Below are 9,049 nucleotides of genomic sequence, written 5' to 3' on the forward strand. Positions count from 1 at the left end.
TACTTGGTAAATTCCATGGGTCTTGGAAGCTGGGACACAGAATATTTGGAGAAAAACCAAATACATATTTCTTTTTATAGACCATAATAGCACAAAAGTCTGGGCTAAATGCTATCAATATTTATGAACTGAAATGTGTTTACTCCCTAGTTTCAAGATAGATGACTTTGAGACGCAGTCGAGTAATGGATAGGAAGATCCACATCAAATATAGCAACATGTAGGAGCACAACAGTAAAATCACAGTCATGCAGAAAAAAAAATAAAAAGAATCAAGAGCGTTATACTACAGTCTTTCAAATCTTTGCTTTCTCTCAGAGTTTCCAGCTGTGAGGTCATTCCTTGTTCTTTCCTTCATAGTGCAATTACTCACTCCAGGGAGTAAATCCACATGGGGTCAAATGTTGCTATGTGCTGAAAGAATCCCCATAGATTCTTCCTCCATGCCCCCAAATAAAAGATTTAATCTATTTTTGACCTGGATAAAATTTAAAACACTGACACTTTTTTCAAACCTTTCTTTCAAAGGAAAAATGGTATCTGTTGTGCTTGAGAAATATCACTGAGGAAAAATAAAGATTATACTTTTTTAATCCATGTTTGAACACAGAGATATAAATATGCATTTATTGTTACAATCATCCAGACTCTTTTGGAAGTGGAATCTAAATCATTCATTGGATTAAGATAAGAAAAATTCTTATGAGACAAAACCTAACTTTACATAAAAATTATAACTACTCAAGAAATTCACAAGTATAGTGTTAAACATTCATGAAAATCCTATAAAGGAATCTATATGATTGTTCACTCCATTTAATTATTTATAAGTATTATAGCAAAATAAATATGTTCAAGGTAGAAACATTTAAAAGTAATTTTACATGTTGGCTTTTTCTCATTAGTTTCATATAATCTTCATGCAAAGGCAGAAAACTGTGAACTTCATATTTTTAATATAAGAGTTTGAAACAGTAAAACTGTGGCATATCATCTGAAGGTTTGTTTTTTGTGTTTTTGGTGGGGGGGGTTTGTTTGTTTTTTGGGTTACACCCAGCGGTGCTCAGGGGTTACATCTGGCTGTCTGCTCAGAAATAGCTCCTGGCAGGCACGGGGGACCATAAGGGACACTGGGATTTGAACCGCCCACCTTAGGTTCTGGATCGGCTGCTTGCAAGGGCAAACACCGCTGTGCTATCTCTCCGGGCCCTCATCTTAAGGTTTGAATGATTATGATTATGATTATGATTATGTTTGGATATGTGGTCCAGAAGCCAGGACTCCCTGCTTCTCATACGTTGGCCCCAACTTCCCAGGTTCTTCAATACTTTCAAAAATGAAGCTATTGAATAATAAAGATGCTCAAACTGAGAGTTGGTAACAGTCAGAATTCTTGGAAAAAAGAAGAAAAAGACTCCATAGCTGGTGGTACTGAATATATAACTGAATTAAATATGGCTGACCATAACTGGGTGTGGCCCAAAACCCAAAAATAAAAAATAAAAAAATAAAGTTACATTATTTAAAACTATGAGCACATTTTATGTCATGGAATACAACACCCAGAGACTGTTCATATAACTTAATTAAAAAGAAAAAGTCATAGTTTTTAACTATTTTTATTTGAATGCACTAGGGTTTAAGAGTAAGGGATGGATGCAAATTAATAAAAATGCTTTTGCTGGTTTTCTCTATGCTAATTCCCCCCTCAATTCTCTACTCAAAAATTGATGCTAACAATATATTACTAAATTGCCTAAAAATTTTACATTGGCAGATTTTTCAGATAACATCATTGCATGCTTTTAGTTTTAATGAATTATCCAATCTAAAATATCATGTAAGTAATGCCATGTCAGAATATAATATTATTCTTATATTTTTTATCAGGTGCTAGATTCTTCCTCATCACCCCCTCTACATACACATCTTTATTTGGATATGAACATTTCATTGGATGCCTCCACATCCTTCATCCCTTCAGTGATACACAACTATTCTCATCTATCCTACCAGAATCTATGCTACTGCTACTGTAAATGACTTAATTGTATATTAAGTAATAATCACTATAATATATTATATAATATAAATGTAAATTTATATTAATATAACTTTATCACTAAGCCATAGTAGTAAGCAAAAATATTGATATTATTTAATACATCTATCATAATATTTTCTAAATATAAATTAGTAAGTTTTCTAGAGAAGTGAATGAATTTTCAGACTTTTTAAATTTTAGAATATTATTATTCTATATAGAAATAATTAAAATATTAAACTAATTACAATCATGAATTCACTATTTATGGAGCATATGATTTTTACCTTTGTTTGATGACTATTTTTTTGAAATATTAATGTTTTATGTTGAAAATTGCCTTACACATTGCTGACTTGTATTTAATACCAGGCATCTTATATAGTCCCTTCAGCTTCTGAGTAGGGACTTTTAAGTGCAGTAACAGGAGTAATGCCAAAGCCTCACTGTTTGTGGCTTTAATACCTTTCTAATAAGTAATAAAATAAAATAAAAAGATGTTCTACAACAAAATGCAGAAAACTGGGTACATTTCAACAGTAATAGAGTGAGGTGAATTTTGTAAAATAAAATAATAATTTAAGTGTATTAAAGGTTTTTAGGGGCCATAGCGGTGGCACAAGCTGTAGTGTGTTTGCCTTGCAAGTGCTAACCTAGGACTGACCGTGGTTTGATCCCCCAGTATCCAATATGGTCCACCCCAAGCCAGGAGTGATTTCTGAGCCATAGGCAGGAGTAAATCCTGAGTGTCAACAGGTATTGCCCAAACACCACCCCCCAAAAAAGAGAAAAGTTTTCAAATAAATACTTTTTTAGTTTTATTTATTTATCTTTGATTTTTATAAAATCTTTATTCACCTACCAACTCTATAAAAATATCTCTAAGGCTAACATTTAAAGCCATACAGATCAGATTCACACACACACACACACACACACACACATACACACACATACACACACATACAGGAAAGTCTAGCAATTATAATTCTTTTTCTCAGGAATTATTTTTTAAGTAAATATATGGTTATGATGTATTTAATTCAATATTCCTAAAACAATTATTAAGTATTGGAATCAGAGTTATAGTGAAGTATAGGGTGTTTGCCTTGCAAACAGCTGACCCAGGACTGAAATGGGTTGGACTCCCTGATTCCCTGCCTCCCATATGGTCCACTAAGCCAGGAGCGATTCTGAGAGCATGACCAGGAGTAACCAATTAGCATAACTGGGTGTGGCTTAAAAACTATAAACCTAAAATAAAATATTAAGTACTTTTAGGATTCACTGATTAGATAAATTTCTTTCAATAGAAATGATTTTGCTTTTAAAAATTGAAGTGTTTTCTAAAGGTGACAAAAATTGTCATTATTTACAAAATCAATCCTTAACTCAGTATCCAGATGTTGTATCTCTGAATAATGCCAGTTGCACTAGGAACTATTTATCTCAACTGTGCATCAGTGTGTCTTGTGTTGCCACTAACAACAGAAAACTTCTCAGTTCAATGTTTGTGGCAAAGGTCAGAATGATCACATCAAGGACATCTGATTTGGAAACTCAGAAGAAGACTCTGTGTCATTGTGTAATATCTTTGATGGCAAATTCTCTTGTGGTCTGGAAAATTTTTTGTTTTTTGTTTTATAAATTATCTTTATTTAAACACTGTGATTACAAATATAATTGTAGTTGTATGATTACAGTCATGTAAAGAACACCCCCCCTTCACCTTCCCACCACCAATTTCCCAGATATATCTACTCCCCACCCCACCCACACCTGTACTCGAGACAGGCTTTCTTTTTCCCTCATTGATTCACATTGTTATGATAGTTTTCAGTGTAGTTATTTCTCTAACTGCACTTACATTCTATGTGGCGAGCTTATGAGCTGCACCTACATGGGAAGATGGGGGGAAATAAGGGTTGGGACTGAGGCAGTAAAATATTAGAAATGAGATTTGTAGGGCAGTATCAAGGTCACAATACAAGATGGATGTTATGGATATATAAAATATATGCATACAATACTATCAATAAGAAAACAAGGAGAGCAAAATGAGTGCTGAGCAAAATGATTTATATAAAATATATATATATAAAATATATGCATATATAAAATATATATATAATTATTATATTATATATAATATAATATATATATATATTAATTATATATATATATAATATATATATATAAAATATATGCATACAATACTATCAATAAGAAAACAAGGAGAGCAAAATTTGTGCTGAGCAAAATGATTTTGATGGAGAGGATAAAACTGTAATTATTGCACTCATTTATGTGATATAAAATAAGAAAGATAATATGGTAATAATATCCAGAAACAATAGATGTATGGCTAAACTTATTAATTCATGGTAGGAAACTTGCCACAAATAGGACTAAGGGCAGGGCAGGGACCACTATGATAATGCTAGTTAGTTGTAAATAATTCCTAAAAAAAAAAACATGGAGAAAAAAATTCCAGTGACTGTCCCAACACAAACCAGTACTAAAACGGCCCGCCCTTCTCCCAAACGCATTTCCATTAGTGTAGGGATGGTAAGGGGGAAGCCTGAGGACCACTAAGAGTCCACCTGAACCCACTTCTGGCCATCTGAGCTGGCACCTAGGGAAGGCCTGGAGTCAGGGGAAAAAGACAAGGATGGCTGGGGACCTACCAAGCCTCCCAACACTCCCCAGGCTAGGGAGAAGGGCTCCAGTATGGGGTCTCTCCAAACTCCATACCTGGCAAGAGCTGGTCTCCAGAATCAAGGAGAAAACCGGAAGCCAGATGTCTGCCTGCCCTCCTCCCCATGCACCTCCCCACTGGAGTACAGAGGGAGGGGGGAAGCCTGAGGACCACTAAGAGTCCACCTGAACCCACTTCTGGCCATCTGAGCTGGCACCCAGAAAAGGCCTGGTGTCAGGGGAAAAAGACAAGGATGGCTGGGGCGCCTGCCAAGCCTCCCAGCACTCCCCAGGGGGGAGGTGCATGGGGACGAGGGTGGGCAGACATCTGGCTTCCGGTTTCCTCCTTGATTCTGGAGACCAGCTCTTGCCAGGTATGGGGTTTGGGGAGGCCCCATACCGGAGTGGTCTGGAAAATTTGCTCAATTTATTTCCAATTAAAATCCAGAATAAAACATGGAAGATTTCTGAAGATCTCTGTTAAGGAGTACTTTGGTAGGAACATGAATTATCATATGGAAATAAAATTGATTCTGAATTAAATTTCTGTAAAATACATTACTACAAATAATAATTATTATGTTTGTAAATCACTTGAGCAATTAACACATTTTAAAGCTTGGTAGTTTTAAAGCTTGGTACGAACTTGGTACAATTCTGTGCTAGTTTGTCACTGAAATGTTAGTATTCAATTTAAATAAGATGAGTATTCAGGCGAAAAAAATGAAATGAAGTGTCATGTATTTAAACATGTTAAATTAAATATTTGAAATGTTTTTTAAATGTTTTAAAAATAATTACTATGCAATTAAAACATTTTACTTGTAGGGAAACATAATCAACGTATAAATAAATTTTTCAATTGGAAGAATATAAATCATGGACTGTACTTAATATTATAAAACATCTATGTTCTCTAGAAAAAATAAATGAAATTTCATAAATTTATTCCTTTATTATATATGCTTGGAATCAATTTGTATCTTCTTTTCAGCAATATGTAATATACTCTTTATATAAAATTTTCTAGTTGTAGTAGTTAAGGTATAATTTGCTATCAAAACATTTTCTTCACTTGTGACATGTTAATATGAAAAATTACATGTTTACATTCATATAAACTACAAGGCTTTCACTTGAAAATATGCTTCGAAATATCAGTTTTAGATCTTAAATATAATTGGGCATCTCAACTGTTAATGTTACTTGGTAATTTTAAGATAGAAAATTTAAGTTTTTTATAGACATACTATTGAAAAATAAATATATAAATTAAAACTATCTGAAAGGAAGATAATTTTTCTGATCACCAGACCTGAAACATAGATACATAGATAAAAATACCTTCTTTTTTAGGGGTCATGATGGTGGAGCAGGACGTAAGACGTCTGCCTTGTGCTCCCTAGCCTAGGATGTACCACAGTTCTACCCCAAGCCAGGAGCGATTTCCGAGTGCATACCCAGTAGTAAAAGCTGAGCATCACCTGGCGTGGCTCAAACAACAACAACAACAACAACAAAATACCTTCTTAGTTTGTATATGCATATTTTAGGCTTGTTTGTATTAGACTTGAATTAATTTTTTAATATCCATTTTATGAAATACAAATAAAGGGGTATAGAGTAAAAGTTGTTATTCTCAATAACAAAGAAAACTTAAAAATTATCAAGACTTTTTAATATTGGGTTAACTGAATTTTTGTGAATGAATCTAATTTCAATTACGTTTTGATTGAACAAATTGTTTTACTTTTCCCAAACTTAAAAAAAAAAAATCAATCCTTTTTTCCTTTTTAGTTATAATCTGCAGCGAATCAATTGACCATATATTTTTATGAGACCTGAAATATCTAATTTTCTTTCTCTCTCTAACACCACAAAAATATGAAAAGCTTTTGGTATTTCTGAAGAAAACGTTATGTTTGCATAAATACAGAGAGAAATATTTTGTTTCATTAGTAAACAAATTGGAAACATTTTAAAAAATCTTTTGAGATATCAGAAGCAATAAAGCTTCATAAATTAGGATTGAAATCAGAAGAAAAAAAGAAACTATACATACTACACATTTAAATTATATTAAACAGGCAAGGGAGATAATTTTATAATCAGAAATTTAAGCTATTTAAAATTATTTATGAAAAATTCCAGTAAATAATTTAATCAAATTATTTAATATATTATTTATATGCTTTTGAGTTATTTAACAAATATTTTGAGCTATATTTGATTTTTCACAGCAATGTGTAGGATGAATTGATGGTTGATAAAATAATTTGTTTTGGAAAATATATTTTGACTTTACATTTTAATACTATTAATCATTTATTTCTTTTTGGTTTGTAACTAAAAATGATTATGTTTTAGTTAAATTATGTTATAAACTTATTCTTCCAATTTTTCTTATTGACTTGTACTGTTTAAGAATAGAGATCATGTGCTCATTTCAGCAGCACATATACTAAAATTAGGCTGATACAGAGAAGATTAGCATGGACCCTGCTCAAGGATGAAAGGCAAATTCGTGAAGAGTTCCATATATTTTTGTAAAAAAAAAAAAAAAAGAATAGATATTACAATTTTCTAAACAAAAAGAAGATAGAAAGGTCGAATTAAGATATAGAAGAAAATGAGGGAAAGCACTCCATGACATTGAGATTGAAGGCATCTTCAAGGTGAAAATACCACTGTCCAACCAAATGCAAAAAGAGAGATAAATGGGACTACATTAAACTGAGAAGTTTCTGCACTTGAAATGATACAGCAACTAGGGTAAAAAGGCCACCCACGGAATAGGAGAAACCATTCACCCAATACTCATATGATAAGGAGTTATTTTTTAAGGTACAAGGTACAGACAGAAATTAACAAGAAAAAATTAAATAGCTAACCCCATCAAAATTGGAGAAGAAATGAACAGACATTTTGCAAAAAAGGAATGCACATAGCCAAAGGCAAATGAAAAATATTCTGTATCATTAATCATCATGGAAATGCAAATCAAAACAACAATGAGTTATTATCTCAATGCACAGAAACACATTAAACATTACAAAGAACAACATTGCTGGTGTGGATGGAGGAATAAAGGATATCTCTCATCTATAGTGGGAATGCCTTCTATTTCACCTTTTCTGGAAAACAATATGGCTATTCCTTCAAAAACTAGAAATTGAGCTCCAATATGATCCAGCAACACCACTCATAGCACTATACCCTTGGAAGAAAAAAAACTGTCCAAACATGCCCTTTGCACTACTTCTGTGTTCATCTAGCACATTTTACAATAGCCAGAATCTGGAAACAACTCTGATGCCGGACAACAGCTGAGTACAAATAAAATACTATGCAGCTGTTAAAGAAACATTGTCATGAAATTTGTTTATACATGGATGGATATGGAGACTATTATTCTGAGTGAAATGAGTTAAAGGGAGAAGGATAGACATAGAATAGTCTCAATCATATGTGATAAATAATAAACAAAAAGACAGTATGGTAGTAATATCTAGAGAGATAATAGAGATGAGGGCCAGTAAGACCAGCCTATGATATGAAACTTACACACAGAGTGGTGAGTACAATTAGAGCACTAAATGCACTGACAACTACTATGACAATGTTAGTGAAAAAGAGAAGTAAAACGGCTATCCAAAGACATGTAGGTGGTCAGGGAAGAGGGACATAGGAAATGTTATTGTCAGGAAAGTTAAACTAGTGAAGAGTGGTGTATATTTGACAACAAAACCCAAATACAAACATTTTGCAACCACAGGGTATTTAACTAAATTATTAAAGAAAATTATTAAAGGAAAAAAATTAATGTAAACAAAGAAAAACAGAAAACTTTATACTGCTTTTTGTTTATTCTTTTTATTTTTTTCCAAAAATATCTTAAGAAGTCCATCTTAAATTCTTGACTGATATCTAGATATAATTGTGCATAGGAAGCTTTTACAGGCAGGTCCTTACTAAATTATAAATTTTATTTCCATTTGTCATGTTTACTCTTTTGTTCTTATAGAACTATTATTTTATATATTTCTTCATTTTGTTTTATTTTTTGGTTTGGGACACTCTCATTGCTGATAGTTACTACCCAGCTGTAAGATAAAATATACTTTGTCATTTGGAACAATGTGCTTGGAATCTGAGATTATCATGTTAACATATAAATCAGAGACAGGACAAATGGCAAATACATTCACTCATCTGTGGTTTAAGGGAAATAACCAAGGGATTAGACATATTTAACCAAGATGAACACTTGACTGTAGATTACAAATCTCAGGTTATAAACTGTAGGAG

At 32.6% G+C, this 9,049-nt stretch overlaps 1 non-coding gene across 1 annotated transcript; it reads left to right on the plus strand.

The window, feature by feature from the left end:
• Positions 1-7,178: 7,178 nt before the first annotated feature.
• LOC126017066 (U6 spliceosomal RNA) lies at positions 7,179-7,285 on the plus strand. The gene has a single exon (XR_007498742.1). It is a non-coding gene; the product is annotated as a U6 spliceosomal RNA (small nuclear RNA).
• The last annotated feature ends 1,764 nt before the right edge of the window (positions 7,286-9,049 follow it).

Source organism: Suncus etruscus, chromosome 8 (genome assembly GCF_024139225.1).
Source record: "Suncus etruscus isolate mSunEtr1 chromosome 8, mSunEtr1.pri.cur, whole genome shotgun sequence".
Taxonomy (NCBI): domain Eukaryota; kingdom Metazoa; phylum Chordata; class Mammalia; order Eulipotyphla; family Soricidae; genus Suncus; species Suncus etruscus.